Here is a 22,851-nt window from a genome sequence, read left to right on the forward strand (position 1 = left end):
GACTTCACCTTTAGCTGCTCAGCTGCTTCATCGTTGATGTCGACGTTTTGAGTAAAATGCTGCTGACATCCTTTGTGACGTTGACTAACATCACCTCTGACCAATCTGAAATGTCAGGACCCGGTTAAAAAGGTAAAAGGTAAAAAAACAAAGTCAAACCGTCTAAACCGTCATGATTACTTTTTTTTTTTTTTTCCCTTCCCTCCTCTACTTCAAAACCACTTGCTAACAGAAGTTGAATGAACCTTGCCTGACATTCAGGTCCACGCGATGCATTAACCTCTGCCGTTTCCCATAATGCCTTTCTCCGTGGCAGAGAGGCGTAGGCACATCTTTTCAGAGTAATAGCAACAGGTTATGTGTTTTCTTTTCACCTCTTTCTATGCTTGTGGAATTACCTTTATAAACAAAAGGTTAGATTTGCAGTTGTTACAGTCGTGTCTGTACAGAAACACTGATAGGTCCATGACTGTGAAAAGTGACACCTGAGCATATATACAGAAGTGAAGCATGTTACTGCAACTAACTGCAAGTTATTCTCTCAATTCATCAAGTATTTCTATAAAATGTCAGAAAACAGTAAAAAAAAGAAAAAAAAAGAAGAAAAAGCCTGTTATAATTTCAAGCAGCCCAGATGATGTTGACAGATGTCTCAATTTGTCCAAAGCCCAAGTATTTTGTCTTAACTATTCATGAATCCCCACATCTGACAAACTGCAAACTGCAACCGTTTGGCATTACCGCTTCGAAAAATGACAGCAATTATTCCACCAACAAAATAGTTGCCAATTCATTTTCAGGTGATTGACTAATTAGCCACATTTCCATTAACCTGCTTAAAGCGCAATTTGAAACTGTGAATTTAAAAAGAAGTATAACCATTTGTGTAAAATCAGTTTGTCCTTGAGTCCAGGCGAAAATTTTTTTTGCCAAATTTGAAGAAATTCCCTCAAGTCGTCACAGAGATATCCCGTTCACAAGAACAGGTCAGACAACCCGAAAACATATAATGTCTCCAGCAACATAAAAATGCTGTATATGGATTGTGATTGAAAGACTAAATCCAGCAACAGCAACAGCAACACTTCCAACGGAGAAGTCCTGCTGTGATCTTTGACTCTCATATCCCGGATCAGATTCGGACTCGTACATGCACGGATGGATTTCAGAAGCTGCCATTTCTAATTAGTTTGTTTTCAGAAAAATCCACACCAGTAATGGGAGAAGGCTTCCAGATGTTCGGCCAATCAGAAGAAAGCGGGCTTTTAGGGAGGGGGACCTTAAAGAGCCCGGAGCCTAATGTTTCCCGTTTCCGCCATGGCTCAGCTGAGGGGCTGTTTAACAGGCAGTTTTGAAATAAATAAGGATTTTCTAATTTTTTTTTATAACTGTGAATCATGCAAAGTTGCTGGAGTGGAGCCCCAGAATAAAAATACAGAGCTGGAAATGAGCATAACAGGCCAACTTTAAATAAACAATATTACATTACCAACCAAATATCTCTGGACAACTGGAGTGAACCACACAACAACACTGCTGAGCAAGGTTACGTTTCGAGGCTGCAGTTTTAGTCCGTCACATTATTACAAATGTCAGTGTGATTTTAAATGAGGTTTTCTTACGTTTGGCTTTTTGGATTCATGGTTTGACTTCGACTCTCAGCATTTCAGCTTGTGGAGTTTTCTGCCCCCGTGGCAAAAAAAAAAAGGAGAAAAAATGAATTAAGATGGAGATTTTATGCAGTGACTCATATGCAAAACACACACACACACACACACACACACACACACACACACACACACACACAGGGAGAGAGAGATTCCCTGGTGAGTGATTTCTTCCTGAAGCTCCACCACTGGACTGTTTACCTTGAAGAACTCACTGTGGACTCTTGCTTTATTGGGTGTATGTAGGTGTGAGTGTGTGTGTGTGTGTGTGTGTACAGTAGAATGTGCAACTGTGTGGTTTGTGTGTTTTGGGAATACTAGAGGCAGTTTTTTCTGTGAACACTGAACAGTGACTTTATCTGTTTCTGCGCAGTGTGACCTACAGACATGGTCCTCGTATTATAAAAAATAAACTTACCTGCAAGTGTTTGTGGGAGGAAATTTACAGCATGAAAGTATATAAAACGCCAACATAGTGAGGTGGTTAAGAGACACCATTAGAGAGAAATAGGAGTTTGCATACAGCTGTTTTGTATGCACATTTGAGTTTGTATCTAAAAAATAGAAATGAGTGAGTTGGCTAAATTTCAGAAGCCTGTATGTCAATAAAAAAAGCAAATAATTATTGGAGGGGGATGTCAAATTCCTTAGATGCTCTCCTACAATTTTCTCTTGTAACTTAAAACTTACCAAGAATGTGAAAATGAGTGTCTTTGTTAGTTTTTAGCTTGGGGATTGGATGTACCTTCAAGGTCGTAGTTATTTTACTACAAGTATCAACTACTAATCATTTACTGTTTGATTTACTGAGAACAGTTTCACCTGTAAAAAAACAAAAAGAAAAATGTAGAAGACACACGCACAAGACATTTTAGTGAAAACAGTGTTTTTGGTGCAGTACTGGGCTACGACACTAGGCGGCGCCTCTCTGTTTAATGGCATAGAATCGCACAAATGAAATAACCGAGCACTCGTCTTTCAAATCCCTCCGTGGGTAACAGTTACACCTGAGGCTTCAGTTATATTTTCTTACAGACACGTACGCACATGCATAGTTGTTCCACACATGTGCCATAGATCGTTGTCGGCGCATTTTGTGCTCTACGAATCAAACGATGACATCCAGCCAAGAAGAACTACAGCACATCTGGGTGTCTGTATTCTTTTAAAGATGGACTGTAGAGGTGAGGGCAGCTCCTCACAAGGCCTCTCTTCAAAGTCAGCGTCCATTTTTGTTTTCAAGCTCATGCGCAAATTGCATGTAGTAACCATGAGCGAAATTTATAAACGAAATTTATGTCACGCAGACCTTAGCGTGCTCTCAACCGTAGGATGACGGAAACTCTCCTGATTTGAGTGACCAGATACTCCCAAGGTGCATTTTGACAGGAAACATACAATCAAGGTGTATTTTGGGTACAAAGCTCATGGGTAATGAAGTAAAAATTAAAACCAGTGGCCATAACTAAGGCGCTGCAACGGCCCAAAACACTTACGACAGGAGAAAGAAACTGCAAATTCATAAATGATGCAGATTCAAAAACACACATGCGAAAATACAAAACAAATACAACAACCGGAACGTGCTGCAAAAGCAAAAATTTGCTGCAGGAAGCCAAAACAAAGACATTTACTGCAAACATGCTGTAAATACCAAAACATTGCAACAACAAAAACACACGAACCCCCAAAACAAATGCAACAGAGAAAAAAAGTGCTGCATGTTCAGACGACACAACGCAAGTGCTGCAGGCCTCTAGGGGGGAGCGCTAAGTGGAACACCTCGACCATAAGCTTGGGCTTCGATCCGAGAAGCCAGACCACAGACAGTTGAGACAGGAGACGGTTCACTTTCAATTATTTCCCGCAACTGTGTCACGTGGGTTTTTCGCCGCCGTCCGGCTTCTTTCGAAGACCAGCAGCGGGTCCGACTCTACTCATTCCGATGGGAGAAGTGAACGTGATCACAGTCTTTCACAAATATTGAACACACTCTCGCGAGATCTGGCAACACAGATCTCTGTTCTCTGTGTCGGTTCTGGTTTGACTGAGTATCTTTGGTCTGGCCCCTCTGGTCGAAGCACAACCGCTCCCCCTAGAGGCCTCAGCGCTTCCCTTGTGTTGTCTGAATATGCAGTGCTTTTTTTCTGTTGCATATGTTTTGGGGGGGAGGGGGGTTGTTTTCGTTGTTGCAGCGTTTCAAGTATTTGCATAGTGTTGGCAGTTAATGTCTTTGTTCTGGCTTCCCGCAGCACATTTTTCTCATGTGCAGCATATTCCTCTTGTTGTATTTGTTTTGTATTTTCGCATGCATGTTTTTGAATCTGCATCCTTAATGAATTTGCAGCTCGTTTCTCCCATTGGAGGCGTTTTGGGGCCGTTGCAGCGCGTTTGCCCTTGCATCTGCATATAGATAACAATGAAGATGTTGTTTAACGAAACAATTCAAAATGAAAATACAGGAAAAAGGGCGACACGCTCCCTCTCACCACTCGACTGCAAATCAGAGAAGTGAGTGGGATTTTTAGTTTCAGAACCACAGGCAGCAAGAACAAACCTATCCACTTAACGCCGCCGACGTGTGTGAACTCTCCAAGAAAATCTTTTACACATTGTCCTCTGGATCTGCTGACAATACCCTGACTTCTTCTTAGTTTCCTTCTTATGTATGATGCATGCGGAGCGTGCTGCAGGCGTTAATTGACGGTTGTCAGATGAGGTGACGCAGCTGGTGTGAGCTGCACTTTAATCTTGCTGAAGCACAAATTCAAATTGAGCGTAAAAAAAGCAGGTGGATGGAAACACACTTAGAGGATGACAAGGGGAGGAAGAGAGAGAGAGAGAGAGAGAGAGAGAGTGAGGACGAAGTGAATGAGGAAGAGGTATGGAGATATGTTCAGCAGCTGAGCGAGAGGGGAGAGAGAGAGAGAGATAGGAGTGGGGTTGGAGTTGGGGGGGGGGGGGGGGTGAGAGGGAGAGGGAGCTGAATGCAGTCCAGCCTCTCTGCGCTGTGGAGCAGCAGCCACTCAGTCCGATACTGAAGGACACAGAGAGAGGAGAGACTTTCACAGCAGCCAACAGACGAGGAGGATCTTTAAAAAAGGAGGAAAAATAAGAAAAAGAAAAGCATTTGTTCTTGTTTTTTTCTTCTCTCTCTCTCTCCCTCTCTCTCTGTCTGTGTTATTTGACCGGTTGGATAAAAAGAACCAACAGCAGCAGGAGGTGAAGCAGAAGAAGAACCAGGAGGAGGAGGAGGAGGTGTCGGAGGTCCCTGTGATCATTTCTCCTCTCGCACCATCAGCCCGAGGAGCCTCACGGCCGACGGTGTCATTGCGACAGCGCTCTCAGCGAGGGAGCGTGCGCCAGCAGAGTGGCCGTGCTTGTGTGTGCTGCTGTGTGTTCTTCTTTGTGTGTGTGTGTGTGTGTGTGTGTGTGTGTTTAACCATCAACAGCTGAAGATTCGTCCCTCAGGTGGATTTGGAGTAAACCTGGGATTTTGTTGCTTGCTGGTGTTTTGTCTGTTGCACCTCCTTTTTTTTTTTTTCCCCCCTCCTGCTCCCTCTTCCTTCCTCCTCCGGTGCAGAGGTGTGTGCCGGCGCTCTGCTCCCTCACTTGCTCACTCGCTCGCCGCGTGGTCGAGGGACTGCTGCTGTGCTCTGCTCTCTCTCCTCTCCACTCTTCTCCTGCCTCGCTCCTCTCCAGCATTCAGCCGGCTTTGCCGTAACTGTGCCGGGACTAGTTGGCGGTCTCGTTTGCTCGCTCACCCACGGACAGGAGAAGCAGATGGGTAAGTGTGTGTGATTTACTGTGTGTGTTGGAGGGAATACAAGGGGAGGGGAAGGGGTTGCTCTTTTCCTGCTCTCCTCTGCTGTTTTTTTTAAATCCTTTTATTCCTGTGGCTTCTTCTTCTTTCACCTCATGTTCTCTTCTTCTCTTCCTCTCTGTGACCGTGCTCCTTATTCTTTCCTTTTCGTCCATCAATCACCACCATCGCTTCCTTCCTTCTCTCCTTGCCTACCGTTGTTTTTTTGGACGACCATCCATCAGACGTTTCTTACCCCCTTTTTTCAGTCACTGACCTTCCTTGATTTCCACATTTTCCATCTTTTCATGTTGTTCCTTCGCTCTTCTTTCCTGCAACCATCACTCATTCACTCCGTCAGCCAAGCAGCCAGACAAGGCACGTACACACACACACACACACACTTAGGCATTTACACATTCACGCATCGTAACCTGGAAGTCATCAACGCTTCGGCGCTTAAAGCTGGGAGGCGTCAGGCTTGACATAAAATCGACAGTTGGGGGTTGAACCCCAATAATCCCTCCAGCCCTCTCTTCATCCATCACTCTGCTGCCTCATCATCCCTACCAACACACACACACACACCACCTCCACAGCCACCTCGATTCCCAACATCCTCCCCTCCAACTCTTTTAACCCAAGTAAAAACATAAAAAAATGGCCACAAACGCATTTAGAGATCCACAAGCCCTGCTGTTTAAACACACACACAGGTACACATGAATATGTATATAGATGCTGAACAAACACACACACAAACATACACACACACACACACACACACACACACGGCCTGATAAACGCCAGTCATGCTACAGTTAGCTTGGTGTTAACAGCTGAACATCAGTAGTACACCGTGAACCTGATCACTGCTGTTAAAGCACACACACACACACACACACACACATACACACACACAGAGAAAGCAGGCAGGAAGTTGATTCATTCACATGTTAAATTATTCATCAGATGAAAAGTGCTCACATCCTAAAACCTCCCATGTGGTCCAATTTGCAGCCGAAGTGTTTATTAATTGTTTGGCTGATCTGGAACGAGCAGCCTGATTGTTAACGGATCTTTTCGGCAGCAGTTCGTGTTTGCCTTTGTCGTGTCTGCTCGGTGAACCACTGAGTCCAGATCAACAAGGTGTATGTTGCAGCTTTGGAGCGGGGGGGGGGGGGGACGCTGCTGTTGAATCTAACCACTAAAGAGAAATGTACTGAGATTAAGGCCTGATCTCAGTGTCCAACCTGTGAAGTATAAGCATTGAAACTTCAGATGTATCGGTGTGAGTGTGTGAATTCAAGAAGCTGCAAGACTCAAATTGCATAATTAGGAGCAGGACAACACATCGGTGATACAGTCAGATTTGGTGCCCTGTGCAGCGAGGCTTTTGATTTAATTTGTAATTTAATGAATTGTAGTTCTGTCCTAGAAACAGAGTTGTAATAATTGATGGAGCAAATCAGATGTAAACGAATGTCAGGGAGGCTGCACATCCACAATAAACATCGGAAAAACAAGTTCTCTTCTGAGCTTTCAACTGCACCTCTAGGTCTTCATCAGTAGATGGAGTTTGAACATTTGTCATCATGGCGACTAAAATATGGTCCTTCAGTCGCAAAATAACAGGTGGTCAAATATGAACCTAATGCATTTGGAAGCTGTGGGAAAAGCTAGTAAGGGAACCTTTTAATAAGATTATTCTGTCAAACAACTGCTTCCAAAGTCTAAGGTTCACTTTCATACTCTTACATTTCATTTATTTTGGAACAAAATACAATGCATTTCGGATCTGAAGCAAAATTCCAGTGTAGCCTGACTGAGTCACACTGCTATCAAATCACACATGCCTTTTAGTGGCCAGTAGTCTTGAGTTCACAAACACAAACTGTGTGTAACCACATGTAGTCTGATTAATATGTTTTCATACATGACACCAGATTGCTTCACGACTGTGGTGATTTTGACTGATATATACGCCTCAGGCTCTCACATATGTCCCCATATAAAGCTCATAGACTAATGTCCACAACCTGTCCAGCAGCAAACAGCACAGGCAAGGTTAGAGACCAGCTGGTGAACATAGTTGAGCGTTTAGCAGTTAAAGAGCCAGATATTTCCCTCATGAGCTGGTGGAGACCAAAAACAGAGCAAAAAGAGAGGGAACACAGGACTTAGACTCATTGGGTGACACAAAAACAACTCCAGCAGATGTAGGAACTCCTTGCACAAACTGTAAAATATTTTTCATAGATTTCCTGAAAAAGTGAAGGTTGAAGAGTGAAGAGTGCATTTTTCACCCATCTGCCAAGTGACAGATTCAGCTCAAGAATTGCTGTTCACTTTCACTCCTTTGGAGACATCAGGGGTTTTAAAATAGAAATGGCTCCAGCTGATGCTTGGTTCTGTGCCAGAGCGGCTGGTGGACCAGACAAACCGGCGAGTGTTACATTAGAGATGATTAAAACCTGCCTGTGAATCTGCTATTTCTTGTGTTTATACCTAAAAACATAATTTAGTTAACCTGTATTACCAGACAAAGAAACAGTTTGTTGGGGTGTGTTCAAATTTGAAATCCTCATGGTCACAGAGATAGGAGGAGGAGAGAGAGAAGGGGAAGTTACATGATCACCATCATTAAGCCCCAGGCCACCAGGATGACAGAAAAACAGTAAAACCTCGTATTGGTTTCATGCATTATTCCAAGCTGCTAACCCCACTGCTGTACTTGCAGTCATTTCTGATAAACAACCTTAATTAGACTCTGTTGCTGTGTCTCAAAATTGCAGTAACTGGTTAACAAGTGAAAGTTTTACTTGAGCTAAATAGTTTTTCTGTTTAAATGAGCTGAGTTGATTCTATTAGTTGTAATATTGAATATCAATTAGATGAAACTGTCTCTTGACACGTCTGTACTTATTTTGACCAAATGGGAGATACTGTCAAAGATTACACCCATTACAAGCAGCACCAATGGTATAAAATGGTATACACTTCCTGTCTCCTAAGTGGGCGTGGTTGTGAATGTTTATGTCAAAACATAACAATAAAACACTAGATACAGTTCAAATGTATGCCCCATTTTGCTGATTGTTTTTATCTGCTAGCTGGTTAGTAGATAAATTTATTGTTCGGAGCTAGCTAGCTCCAATCTGCTCAGGACAAGATCATATCAATAGTCTAAATAGTTTTTCCCTCCAAAAACATTTAAGTAATACTAATAGTAATAGTATTATTAAGCAAAGAAACACAAGTTTTACTTAAGTTTTAATGCATGGTTTCACGTATAAGTCCCTCTTAACTTGTGCATCGACCCCTTTCTCAACTGTCTCTGATAATGTCACTGTAAAGTCTTGATATCTCTGACTGTAAATTGCAACAAGGAGGCTGATTTGAACATTTATATTGAACTCAACTGTTTGTAATTATGGTCTAAATGATATGACATGAATGTGGTTCTACCCAAATGCTACTTTTGTTAACCAACAGCCTCTCTTAGCTAACCATGCATGTTCGGGAGATAATACCTTTTAGCTAACATTAGCTTACTAGATGTTTGTTGTTAGACCAGTATTTTGTCTACATCCTTGGTTTTGTTTAATTGCTCTAGCAATACACATCTAACATTTCCTGCAAGCAGCTAGCCTTATATGTTTGACAATTTTAACCAGCCTAAGGAAATGTAGTTGTGTGCAATTATGTTACAAATTGAAGCAGTTTAGCTGTATTTAGCCAAATTTAGCCAAAACATGTGAAACAAGTTAAGCATTGGAGACAGTGGAGGAGAGTATTAAATGTGTTTTTTCTTATTTTATATTTTTCCTTTTATGTTAAACTTGGTCAATGTTGTAAATACAAACTGACTACATGTATTGCTTAATGTTAATTGGCTTATTCATGAATGATTAGTGATGAATGATTGAAAAGAAAAGTTTCATAAGTGGCATGAATAAAGGACGAAATGTTGATTCTTCATCTCAGCAGTGGAGCTTGCAAGTTTCAGGGAGAAAAAACAAAGCTGGAAAGAAGAATACTTTTTCCTTTCACAATGCGCCATATTTTCTTTTCTTTTCTTCTTTTATATACATAAGTGATACATCAAGATTATATCCACCACTACATGTGCATGTGTAAGCGCTGCATACAGTGGAGTAGGCCTTCCCCTGGAGGACAGTCTTTGTGTAGTATGTGTACTTAAGTGCTGCCGACGGCACTCTTAACCAAATGGTCTCTGGGGTGGCGTGCCACCACTAAACCACATTGTGGAACGGGATAATTCATTGTTGAGACAGCAGGCATTTACAGGCAAGAAAACCACTGGGGTTGAAACCACTGAGTTGAGTGGCTGACGTTGGTGGAAAAATAAACTTGTTAATGAATTAAGGCACCTCTGAGTGACGAATACGTGTTGAGTAGAAGTACTTACATCGCTGATATTCAGCCAAGACTTGAAACCACCATTGTTCTGACCCTCGAAAGCTTTTAAACTGTGATTCTGTCGGCGTCTCTGTTCTGTGTCAGGTGTACAGCGGCGTATCCCACGTACCCTCTCCGTGTTTGAGTGATGAGAGTGATGAGCGTGTTATTATGAGAATCAGAGCGATCAGATGTAAGAGTGGTGGGTGGAAAGATAATCAGACAGTGGCTAGGCTGAGTGTTTCCAGATTTAATGTATGCGCGCTTCATTCCAGGGAGTGTTAGCACTGCTGTTGTCACTGCGGGTGACGGGTGCAGGCTGATGGAGTCAACGTTTGTTCTGCACGAGCGTCAGCAGCAATGAGAGGCTGCAGGTGTTTGTGTGTGTGTGTGTTTGATTCCTGTTTAAACATGAAAGAGTGTGTACATTTGTGTGCATTTGAATATTTGGTAATGATCAATTGTTTGGTTGTATAAGTGTGTGTGTACATCTGTTTGCATATGTACGCCTGCCCACACATCTGTAGGTGCATGTAAAATTTAATGTGTGTGCTCGACTGCAGGCGATGCAATGTAAAGAAAAAATATATCCAGTCTGTTTCATATTGCTCCAACCAGGAATGTTTGCTGCAACCTACACACACACACACACACACACATATCAGCAGCACCTTTTCACATCCAAATGCACCATGACTCAACCGACAGGAGTCAGTAACACAGACCCGGCAGCTGTGTTTCTTTTCTTTTTTTTCTCCACCTCAGCAGTAGAGAGGAGTGGTGGTGAGCACAGCTGAGAGATGATCGATTACTCGTCGTCCACATTCACATCAGATCAAGACTAATGATCAAAACGATCAAGTCTATTCTGGGTCATTAAACTCGCTTACAGAAAACTTAATGTTTCAAAGTGTACACCGGCTGTTTAACCTGCTGAGGGCAAAGACAAAACATTAGAACACTGTAAACACTGCAGCGTGGTCGGCCATGTTTCACTCCGATTTAACAATCTGCTCTTTTCGGTTAACCCATTAAGACCTAAGGCGTCCTCTAAAACCTCAGCACTGTATGAAAACAACCTCCTAAAACCTGAGGGTTTTCTGAAAAACTTGACATTCACTAAAACCTTTATTACTCGGCCCCTGGAGCAGGTAGAAACATGAAATAAAAAACATTTAAGAGCTTAAACCTTTGAATTTTATTGCCTTTGCTGTTGATACTTGATACGGCAGGGAAAACAAGCACATTTGTCAACGTTCTCAGTTTAGTTAAACTTTTTTTTTAATGTTTATTGATTTTTTAAAAATGGTCAAACATTTGGGGAAAGATGATAATTTACACTAACAGCCAAAGTTTTAAGGTCTCAAATGCTTTTCATTTCATGTTTCTATCTGCTTCAGAGGCTGAGAAATAAAAGTTTTAGTGACAGCGTTGCATTAGATGAATATTTACCTCTAGCTAGTGGTGATACTTGCTCCTCCTCCTCCATGTCTCACCCTGAGCCTTGACTAGCTGGTTAGTAGCTTAGCAGGTCAAGTCAGTGAGTTTGTTGTTTTCTTCCAGGTATTTCGTCTTCCTGACACAAATTTCAGCAAATCATAATGCGTTTCATCCGTCACATGTCCAAAAGTAATCGTATTCTACTCTTGAACGTCTCATCCGGTCTTAAAGGGAGAAATACGTGTGTTTATAGTTTAATTTGCCTCAGATCGACTGTCTGCTTTATGCTGTTAATAACTTCCTTTACACACGCTTAGATGATCTGATGCACATCAAAAACCCTTTTTTGTTTCCTCTGTGAGGCCACGGTTAATATTGATGGACAGTGTGTGTTATCGTGGAAGATGGTTAACCTCTGGGATTTGTATATAAGGAGGAAGAATACTACATTGCCCTCAAAGCTGCAGAAAAGAATAATAAAAACACATGAAGGCTGTGGAGCTCCTGCTCACACTTGTTGGCTAGAGATAATGTGAATCTTATTTGACTATAAAGTTCTTTCAGATTTTGTGTGAAACGAAATGAAAAGTGCACAGTGTTGTGGCTTCCTCTGAACCCAAGTTGACCCATTTTTGGGAAACAGAACTGTAAATGTGGATATTTTAAACGATGCGCGGCCCTTATTAAATATTTAGTGGAGTTGCTCTGTTTGTTTAGGTTCCAAATTAATTTTCTTGCCATGGAAACAGCAAAACAATCTCACCTCAGGGTCTATCAGGAAGCTGTTCTGGAGATTTCAATCACATCACATGATCAGTAGATATGAACACAAAGAAGTGCTGAGGAGAATGGATAGTCTGGTTGTAGCTGACAGGCTATAGTAACTCAGATAACTACTCTTTACCACGCACTCAACCTTGAGGTGGATGGACTGAAGACCACATCGGGTTCAGATCCTGTCAGCCAAGAACAGAAACCCGAGGCTGCAGTGGACACAGGCTCAACAACACAAAACTTGAAAAAAAACGTAGCCTGGTCTGATGGATCTGGATATCTGTTGCAGCAGCAGATGTCAAGCTCAGAATCCATAGAAACAACCTGCCTTGTGTTCTTCTAATGGCTACTTCCAGCAGGATAAATTTAAATGAATAATAACTTATTTCAGCTGTGGGCATTGCATTGATTCCCTCAACCCCTCCTAACCCAATATCTCTCTCTCTCTTTCTCTCTCTCACACACACACACAAACACATTGTTTATTTGCATATAGAGCAGGGAAGTGAGATCTGATCACAAGTGGACGCTTGAGAGGTGGAGTTCACACCTGGCATTTTAATGCCAGGTGTGAACTGACATATTTTGAGCTGTCTACTTGTGATTGGATCATCTGAAACACATGTTAACGCCAGGTACTGAACAGGGCTATGAGAGTTAAAAAAGGACCAGAAAAGATGCGTAATGATCATAAAAAGACAACATTTCCAAATAGATGCAAAAGATGATGTAAAAACATTTAAAATCACCATTACTTCCTGTTGCTTGATAATTGTGTTGATCGTATGTGTGTACAAGTGTTTTGCAGCATGTGTCTTTTGTATGACAACTCTCTCCTGTGTTCTTTGGAATATGGAGACAGTTCAGCAAGTAACACAAATGTCGACCCCAAACCCAACACTGTGATGCTTCGGTTTAGAGTCAGTTTGTTAATATATCAAGTAGTATATGAATCAAGTAGCTCAGAGGCAGTAAGATCTTTTGTTAATGTTGGACTCAGAGTGCACAGTTGTGGAAATTTTCTGGAGCGCTATGTACTAATGCAGTCACCTAACATACCAAACCCTACCCTTTTCTACTCTAGCAGTAAATTGATTGATCAGTAGAAAAAATGAGGACTGTGAGTACCTGTGGAAGACACATACCTTCCTCACACAGTGTTCAGAGCGAGCGCCTTTGTTTTCCATTGTTTGAAGATATTCTCATGACCTGAGTGAATGAGAACAAAGGCAGAGAAAGAGGAGAGAGAGAGGCAAATACTGAGAGCAAGGGCAATAGACATAGAGAATGACGACGTGCGTCCTTGAGTGAAAGGAAACCAGCAGCGCAGCAAGGTAATACAAAGACACACCGAGCAAATGGATGTAAAAGATGTTTAAGAACATGTTGACTGATGGAGCTGTAGATTCTCTATCAGGAGCTCAGATCTCTGTCAGCAGCGTCCCCCTTTTGTCTCTGTGTGACTTCAGTTTATTAACGTACATGATGCCAGAAGCCATACATCATGATACCTCACCCCTCAGCCCGTCCCCCGCCCCCTGCTCAGCTCGCATGGGGAGGAGCATTCGTCTTGTCATACACGCCAGATGACATCAGTTAGAAACTTGATCGTTTGAAAAGCCATTCGCAGACGGCGGGTATGGCTGCTGACGGCGGCGGGCTAGAATGAGCCGTCACAGTTTATGTCAGGCGGAGAGAGAGAAAAATGTCAGGCTTAGCGCTTTTATGTCGTAATTAAAGCGCGTGTGGGCAGCCCGTTCCGAAGAGGGTGTGTGAGAGATGATTGGCGGCGCAGCAGGGACATAAAATGGAGGTTTTTAATTGGAGGCTGTTTCCTCTCAGTGAGACTGGTGGGATGAAATGAAATCACTAAAGAGACATTGGTGCACAAAGTCATATAGTTTTTTCATTGAAAGGAAGAAAAAACCATTTGAAACCATTCAAAACAGAGCTGATTCTTCTCTCTCTCATACATTCCTGCGCGTAACCTCTCAGCTGTTTTCAGACCTCTCACAGCCAATCGGCATCGGCTCAGAAGTGCCATCGCCCTTGTTTGGTCTCATTTGACCGGGCAGACACCTGTCTTCAACTGATTGACAAAGCCAGTAGCCAATAGCAGCTCTTAATCCAACTGAAAGAACCATGTCATCAGTTTGTAACTTGGGTACACTCGCTTTCTACACCCAGGCCTCCTAGAGTGAAATCTGAACAGATCTTTGCAAGGAGATCTCCATTTTGTAGCCAGAACACTAACAAACACAGCAGCTGCTGATGCAGCAGGAAAGAGAAAAATTGATTAAATGCAGAGAGAAGTGCTGTGAATAAAGTCGCTCCATAGTCTGCAATGGACTTTTCATGCTGATATTCATAACTCGGAATACTTTTATGACCTTTACGGACTAAAGGAATATTAATAATTGCGACAATAGGAATTCTGATTATCACATAATTACTTCAACTTAATATCATGGTTTTATATGGGACTCTGGAATCTGCTGATTAACACCACACACTAAGGACAAGAAATTTGTCTAGCCAAGATGTCATGTAACCTCCTTTCAAACAATAAATTGTTGTTTTTACAATTTGGTATCTGTGCAGATTATAACATCCAAATATAACATGTTAATCAGTCATTCTCAGATGTGCTGGATTTGTTACCTTTGGACAGAGCCAGATTACCTGGTTGTTAACTTAAACATATTTTTCATGACACACAAAGAAAAATTCAATAGAGTCAAGAGCTGCAAGCATCTGAACCACAGTCACCATCATTTTCTGGCTCTGGCACAGGAAGAAGACAAAGAAGTCTTTGTCCTGCAATCATACAAACCTCTAAAGCAGAACTCACCGGACTCAGACCAGTTTGACCTGCTGAGAAAGTCTGAAATGTGGGGAAGAGATTCAGAAATCTGGAACCAGAGCAAAGACTGTATCTTATCTGTTCCTTCTGTCCATGTGTATTGCTTCAGACTGGAAGAAACTTTCAGGCCACATTTTGTCTGCAGGATCTGTTTGGCTCCTTCTTCTGTGGTTTTGACCGTGACATTCTCACAACTATAGTTTAATGTGATTAACCTGATCAGCCGTCTAACCTTCAGCCTGCTGGACTGTGGAAAATGATTCTTTCTGCACTCAGGGTTTAAAGTAGGTACTGGAAACACATTATTGGAATAACTTAAATTTTCAAAGGCATCTGTGTGTCAGTGACAGATTGAGTACTTGTCATTCCTGTGGACAGTGTTTGTGTCTGTATCTGTGTCCATGATTCACTGTACCTATCATTTGTTGCAGAAAAAATTCAATCAATACTAACACGTCCCTGACAAGGACACAAACCAGAGAGGGCCAACATCGTAGTGATGTTACAGAGGCATAGAGAGTAAAAGCTATCGCTTAAAAAGTCAATCCTGATGTTTGTGTGAGCTTTGTAAAAAAAGAAAAAAAAGGGACAAAAATTAGAGCAAAACCAGAATTGACTCTGGTTCACAAACCGTAACAAATCACACTCTGAGGGGATGGTTCGGTCATTCATTAAATTTCAGAGCGAAGGTTTTCACAGTCACAGATGGTTCATGTCTCCGATGATCAGAGCCAAACAGAGCAGGACAAACAAACAGAGCAGCAAAGTTTAAATAGGACACAGCACGAGGTAAATGTTTGCTAATGTGGCACAAAGTGTGGACAGGAAAAATGTTCTGTGGAATAGAAACATCTGTCATTTTGACAGGAAACCTCTGTTGATAGTGAATCCACAACATTTTGAACGCACTGGTCCTTTTCCCTTGTATATAATTCAACAATATATTTCTCTTTGTTCATCCACAGCTGCACTCTGCAGGTGTAATAATTCTTACACGTAGTTAACGTCGTGAAAAGGTCATAAGGCATAAGTCGTCTTTGCAGCAGCTAATTGGTCTACAGTCACGTTTTATTGCTGAGCGTCTTCTAGTGGTAGTTGTAATTATGACCATGGGAGGGAGTCAGGTGACGGAATATAAACAATGCTTTCCTAAATCTGACCAAACTGTGACTGTTCCACAGCGTTAACGGCATGTTTATTGTTGTTACTATGACAACGAAGGTCCAGTACACCTGCCACTGGTATGCTGCGGGGTTGGACAGGTGACCTATATGGTCATTTAAGTTGGATATATATATATATATGAAATGATGAAGAGAAAGAACAGACCAGAAAAGAAGATGATGACAATGACAAAGTAACCCCTCTTCTTTATCTCTGGTCTACATTGAGGACATGGACTTATATCCCTTTTCGTGATGTCAAAGTATCAATTTACAAACTACTCCCAGTCTTTTGGCAAATGCATGCTGGGATAGAATCCAGCTTCTTGCGATACCACATATGATGAAGGCTGGTCAGACAAACTCAAACATCTGTCTTCAGTATGAGCATTTAAAATAAAAGCACAGAGCTTTAAAAAGTTACAAGTCGTGGCTCAGATAACTAAGTTACTGTTACACTAAATAAATGCCTAAATTCACAATGATATTTTCTAATTGCAGGGATGGCTTGTGAGAGTGCACACTTGAATTTTATTTCATGTAATGCATGCACTATATGTTAAAACAGTCTCCTGTGCTTTAAATAAAATAGCATTTAGACCAAAGTGCTTTTACGGCAGCCCGACCCTCACAACTGTGACACTTTAAGAATATGTTGGAAAATGTACAATCCACCTTTCAGCGCCGCTGCCCTAATGATACATCATAACACTCCTCCAGATGGTATTTTAACAAAACCAACATTTACGCCCAAGTGGCTCGGACCTCAGTCAGTCACCCTGCAAACCTGCGACTTTCTAAGAATAAAGTAGACTCTTTTACAGCTATTTTAGCCCCTCTGGCTCAAGTAGCTGTGAAAAGTCTGACCATACAATCCAAGCAGCATTAGCCATTCACTCCACGTATTCATTTAAACACAGCACAGGTCAACGGCAGGGCCTTTAAAATGACTCATTTTAAAGACCCGCTACTCACGGTTGAGCTGCAAACAGGCCGCAGCTGCTGAGGCACAAAAGTGATTAGAAGTTTGATCTGTTCTGTGTCACACATTCAAGTCATTTCATTTTGTCTGTATAAGTCATTCAAGGGAAGAACAGTGGAAAATATAGTCGCTAAACTGGTCAGCAGGAACGGATAGAAAAAAAAATCACTTAGCAAAACATAAAGACCAAAAATAAGCCTGGAACAGTGAGTCTTGTTGCGATTATGAAGATGATCTACCTGAGTTGTTGCCTTAATTTCAGACGCTTTAGATTTAGACCCGTTTACTGTCAATTGATGGCCATTTTGAGCAACGTCATGGTGCCTTTGGTCGACAGTCTGAAGTTTTAGCTGTTCAGTAGTCTGATTTCCAAAACATGGCAGGTATCAAAAATTCGCTATTAACTGTAGTGGGCTGGATTCAATATTTATTAAAGGTTCCATATTTTAGTTTTGATCCATAAGAAGATATATTTATGGTTATAAGAAGAAACAAAGAACATCTCAATGTAGTTTTGCATCTTGAGGATGATTGAGAGTGGTGACTGCTTTGTTGTGACATCACAAAGTTACAGATGTCCTCATGGCTTGTTTAAGGCTCAGTTTCTGAATTCAGGTGTGCATTTCTCTGTCAACTGAGCGCTTTGATACTTTGACAGTATTAATATGGAAACTAGACCTGCTTTATAATCAAACAAGACATGGACATCTACCTTTATACAATATGGGACCTTTAAGTAATACTTTGCAAGCATGGAGTCTCTGGAAAACCACAGTGATTTGGAGCCGTAGACTGTTAGCCTCTGACAGATGACATTGATGTTAGCTTCTACAATCCACAAACTAACAGTCGAAAAAAGAGAAAAGAGAAGGATTTTAATTTATGTGACGTATTAGTATAACTCAGAACAGAACAATTAACAACTTGTAGCTAACAGATTAACATCATCCGAACAAAAATGTCAGTGATCAAGTCATGTGCCCGTGAAGTTGTTTTGAGAAGTCGAATTTCAGCATTTATGAAGCTTGACCACGTGTTATTGTATCCTCATGGGTAAGGACCTCCAACATGGCCGCTGCCAAAGAGTGCAGTTTGACCTGAAAGACACTCATACACATATAACTGTTTTTGTGACATATGAGGACATTATAGTGTATTTTGGGTTATAATTTGGAAAGTGAGTCCCCATAATGCTACTAAAACATGAATACGTACACAAACAATCTTCTGTAATGTCTCCAGTTTTAAAAACGTGTCCCTTCATGTGGAACTGAACAGGAGCTCCCACTTGACGAACGCCCCCCCACCCCCGCGCAGAGTCGACCCCTGTCAAGGCGGCGCTTGCTGCACCCGCTGGGTTCTGATGGCATTATGTAACTTGGACAGCACAAGTGAAAAGTGTTACAGTATCCCGGACAGACGACCTTGGGCTGAAACACTGCAGAGAGATGCTTGTTACGTTTGGCAGCCTCGATGTTACATCACATAAACATAATGCAGCAGTGGCTCTAAGCCTCCTGGGGGGGGGTGGGGGGTGAGGGTCTCCAAAAACAGATAAAAAACTGCAGTTTATATCACTGCTCAACGGCTATTCAATGGCACCGTAGAGGGCATGCTGACATTTACATGTATGTGTTGCTATATCACAATAAACAGTCAGGAATACTCAGTGTGTTTTACCTTGGTAAGGACTCATTTAATGGTCAAAACGTTTCAGAGTACCACCGTCAGGTCACTGTATCAGAGGTGCACATAGACAATATCTGATAATCTAAAAGCTGAATTTCTGTGATCACATTCCTTCTTCCCAGAGAGATGAACCATGTAGAGTTCAAGTCGGCGGGGGTTTTTGCAGGCGATGTTCACCAGTCTGTCCAGACTCAAGTATCTAAACATGTATTGAATGATTTACCATGACATTTGAACAAAGACTCAGTCTCCACGGGATTTTCTTTGAACTGTTTTTCTTTTAAGGATGGATTTTGATTAAATATGGTTTGGACATTCATGTTCCCTTCAGGATGAACTGTAATAACTTTGATGATCCTCTCTCTGACTGTCCATCATCCACTGTCGTCATCAGATCAACATTTTAATCGGTGCTGTACTTTGGTTTGTGACCAAATACCTGCAAAACCAATGACCTCCCATCAGCAGGTCATATTATCAGAGGTGCAGATGGACAAATATCTCATGATCTAAAATATGGATTTCTGTGATCACATTCCTGCTTCCCAGAGGATGTTGGTCTACTACTATTGTCCGGACTGAAATATCTCAACATCTTTTGAATGAATTACTCTTACATGTAAACAAAGATTCCTAATTCATCCCTTAGCACCACAATGAGGTTCACATTTTAGATTTTTAGTGACATTGGATGCATTATAATGAAATGTGTTTCAGACATTAATGTTCTCCTCAGGATGAACTTTAATAACTTTGATGATCCTCTCCATCATCCACCATCATCATCATTTAATCCGCGCTGTACCTTGGTTTGTGATCAAATACATGCAAAACTAATGACTTTCCCATCAGCCCTGGCTGTACTTTGTGTTTACAGCTAATTAGCAAACACCTACCGCTAATGGGGCTTTTTAGCTGCCTTACATTATGTCCAGTAATGTGTCATGAGTAATCATGGCCAATTTGGGGTGATTATTTGAACAAGTGCTGACTTTGACCCTCATATTGAACACGCCCTTTTTTTTTTTTGTATGTTGTGATATTTGGTTGTTGTGGAGTCTCGGATGTTCTTCAAATCCAGTCAGAAAATATTAGAGAAGGTTGGGAAATGTTCTGAAATGGAAGTGTGTCCGCAGGCTGTGTCCTGAAAAGCAGCAGTCGGTTTGACATTTCCAGTTATTTGCTGTAGCTGTCATACAGCACAGCACATGCTACAGGTGATATTATGCAATGAGTTACTCTGTGGGAATAAAACAGCATATTTCCTCCTCTCTACTGAGCTGTCAGTCTGACTGTAAAGGAGATAAAGAAAAAAAAAAAAATAGTGTATAGCACCAGACACATTTAGATCGTACTTATTAAACAGCTCCGCTCTCCGTCCCCCCTGTTTGAGTATTAATGATAATTTTAGTGCAGGTTACATTTAAAGAGTTTGTACTCCGATATTAAATCACAGTAATCACAATCATTTCAAACAGTGCGATAACTGTGTGTTTTCAAAGCGTGTTTGCTGGAATTGTACTGTAATTATTCGTCTCCGGTTTGCAGTGGGCGTCTCTCTCTCAATACACAAAGCACAGACACACACACACACACACACACACACACACACACTTTTTCTCTTGTAATCACATCATTTATACATTTGCAAGACAAAGTCAGTGCACCCATTGATTGGTCATAAAATGGTCTTCATCTAAGTTACAAATGTAGACAAACAGCTAATCTTTTGTGCAAACAGTCACAGTGCTGGTCGGAAAAGTAAGCGAACTCTTGGGTTTAGTATTAGGTTTCTGGTTATTGGTGCCTTTGAAACCAGCTCTTCCACTAGCTGCTGATCAGATCTGCTCGATGTTCAGAAGGAAGTTCTTGTGGAGCTGCTTCAGCTCAGACATATTCTCAGGATGTCTGGCGTGAGCGGCGCTCTTCAGCTCAGTCCGCTTCAGCTTCAGCATCTCTGCTGGACTAAGGTCTGGGCTCTGACTCTAGAAGGTGGATTTTCTTTGTCTGTGGTAGATTTATGTTCGGGGCCATTGTCCTGCTGCATCACCAGCTTCTCCTGAGCTCCAGCAGGTGGACAGCCACCCTGACATTATCCTGGAAGAGACCTTGATAAAAATGTCCAGGCTGAGAGGCAGCAAAGCCCTAAATCATGATGCTCATGGTGCTTCCTCCCTCCCTCCCTTTTTACACCATACATAGTGCTGCATGCTCTTCCCAGAATTCAACCTTAGTCTCATCAGTCCATAAAACATTTTTTTGCCATTAGTCTTGTTGAGAGTCACGCTGCTCTTTGACAAACTTCAGGCGCAGTGATGTTTTTCTTTGAAGCAGCTTCCTCCGTGGCGTCCATGTCAGGACTCCGTGCTAAATGCTACAAACAGTTAACAGTACACCTGGTGACACAGAGCAAAATGCTCCCATAAGCCAGACATGCCATTGTGGTTTGGCATCCACGGCTACGAAGGGTCACACCTTCATAGACCACGTCCTCTGAAGGATGTGGACCCTGAATTGGGAGACAGCTTCTGTTTACACAACGCCCAAAGCATTATGGGAACTGTGACGCCGAAACCCTAAACTTGTTCATCCTGAATACTTAATGTGATGATGATGTGGTTTTTGATTCACTCTAACATTTGACAATTTCCTGTATTTATGTAAATTTAAAATCCCCCTTTGCTTCAGCTTTATTGGTAGATAATTAAGAGATAGAGTTAGATAATAAACTGTATTTTTATTTTGACTCCGGCCTTCAATACTATCTGCAACTTCCACCACCAACCACATGGTTATAGCAGCCTGTATGTAGCCCTAGAAGCAAAACTCGGGGTGCAGCGCTCTAAACGCAGAGTGAATCAACAGTTTTCATCATTTCAGTCTCATTTCCTGTCGATAAATCGCCCGGTCCCCAAAAGACTTCTCGTAAAGTTTGTGAGCGTGTGACATGTCTCCCCTCATCTCCAGTGGAAAGTACACACCCTTGAACCGCTGACATAACACTAACTTTAACTTTCCTTGTAAATGAAATGACTTGAAATGAAGTCGAAACTTCCCAGAGCTCAACGGATCATTGAACTAAACCTTGAACCTCCTTCGTTTTCCCCCCACACCGACTGATGCACCTGACAAACGAAATCACCCAGATCCGCACTCAGCAAACACCCACTCTGTAACCCCCGCCGATGCACCTCGCCGAAGGACACCGCTGTCTTGCTAAAGTCATGGCAACAATCATATTTATAGAGACATGAAAGCGAGCCCTCCCTCAGCACAGCAGCCTTTTAGCACAGTGCACATCCCGACAGAGAGCGCAGGGGTCGGATCTGAATATGAGCGCTGTATAATGAAAACCAGCCGAGACATGAGTGGTCCCAGTGCTCTCTGCCTGCACACTGGAAAGCTTCGGGGTCGAGGAGCAAAAAGCTGAAGTCACTGAAACCGCCAGTCAGTTCTCTTCACACGCAGAGTTAATAGTGGAGGTTAGTCTATATATACATTACAGTTAAACCTTTTTTCTTTGTCCACTTGAACTTGAAGATCACGTTTCATGAGCCAAACATAAAGGTCCTGACAAACACAGCCGGAGTGTTTTGTGGACTTCCCGACACTGACAGTCACTCCCGTGTTGGGTTGTTTATCTCAAGAGAAAAACACCTGAGCTGCTTTTCACCCTGACAGTTAAACTCCTCCATCAGCTGCACCTGTGGCATTAAGTGATTTCTGAGTTTTCTCACTTCAGTCTTTATTGGTGCGACTGTCGGGTACGCTGTCGGCAAATACACAGAAAACAGAAAGAAAATGACGATGCTGATAATTGAATGTCAATAAATGTTTGATTAATCTGATGAAATAATTAGAAATGTTAGAAATACTTTACTTTATTTCTCTTGCTGCCATATTCTCCGGTGTTTTACCTCACTGTTTGTCTACGTCTCATTTGTGATGTTACACTCTAAGACTGACTCAGCCATCACTGACTCAAACATTCATCTTAATTTGGTTATGTCTCTGTATTAGTGGTTGGGAGAGAAAATTAACATTCCTGG

The 22,851-nt window shown here is 41.9% G+C and overlaps 1 protein-coding gene across 2 annotated transcripts in view; it reads left to right on the top strand.

The window, feature by feature from the left end:
• The first annotated feature begins 4,669 nt into the window (after nucleotides 1-4,669).
• Nucleotides 4,670-22,851, top strand: part of LOC130183977 (glutamate receptor ionotropic, kainate 5-like) — a 218,708-nt gene continuing 200,526 nt past the window's right edge. The window contains exon 1 of one of the 2 annotated variants that reach the window (XM_056399689.1): nucleotides 4,670-5,454. The gene's annotated coding sequence lies outside the window, so the exon portion shown is untranslated. The remainder of the gene's footprint in view (nucleotides 5,455-22,851) is intronic. The other variant, XM_056399690.1, reaches the window with a different exon arrangement.

The sequence above is a fragment of the Seriola aureovittata genome, chromosome 16 (genome assembly GCF_021018895.1).
Source record: "Seriola aureovittata isolate HTS-2021-v1 ecotype China chromosome 16, ASM2101889v1, whole genome shotgun sequence".
In the NCBI taxonomy this organism is placed as follows: Eukaryota; Metazoa; Chordata; class Actinopteri; order Carangiformes; family Carangidae; genus Seriola; species Seriola aureovittata.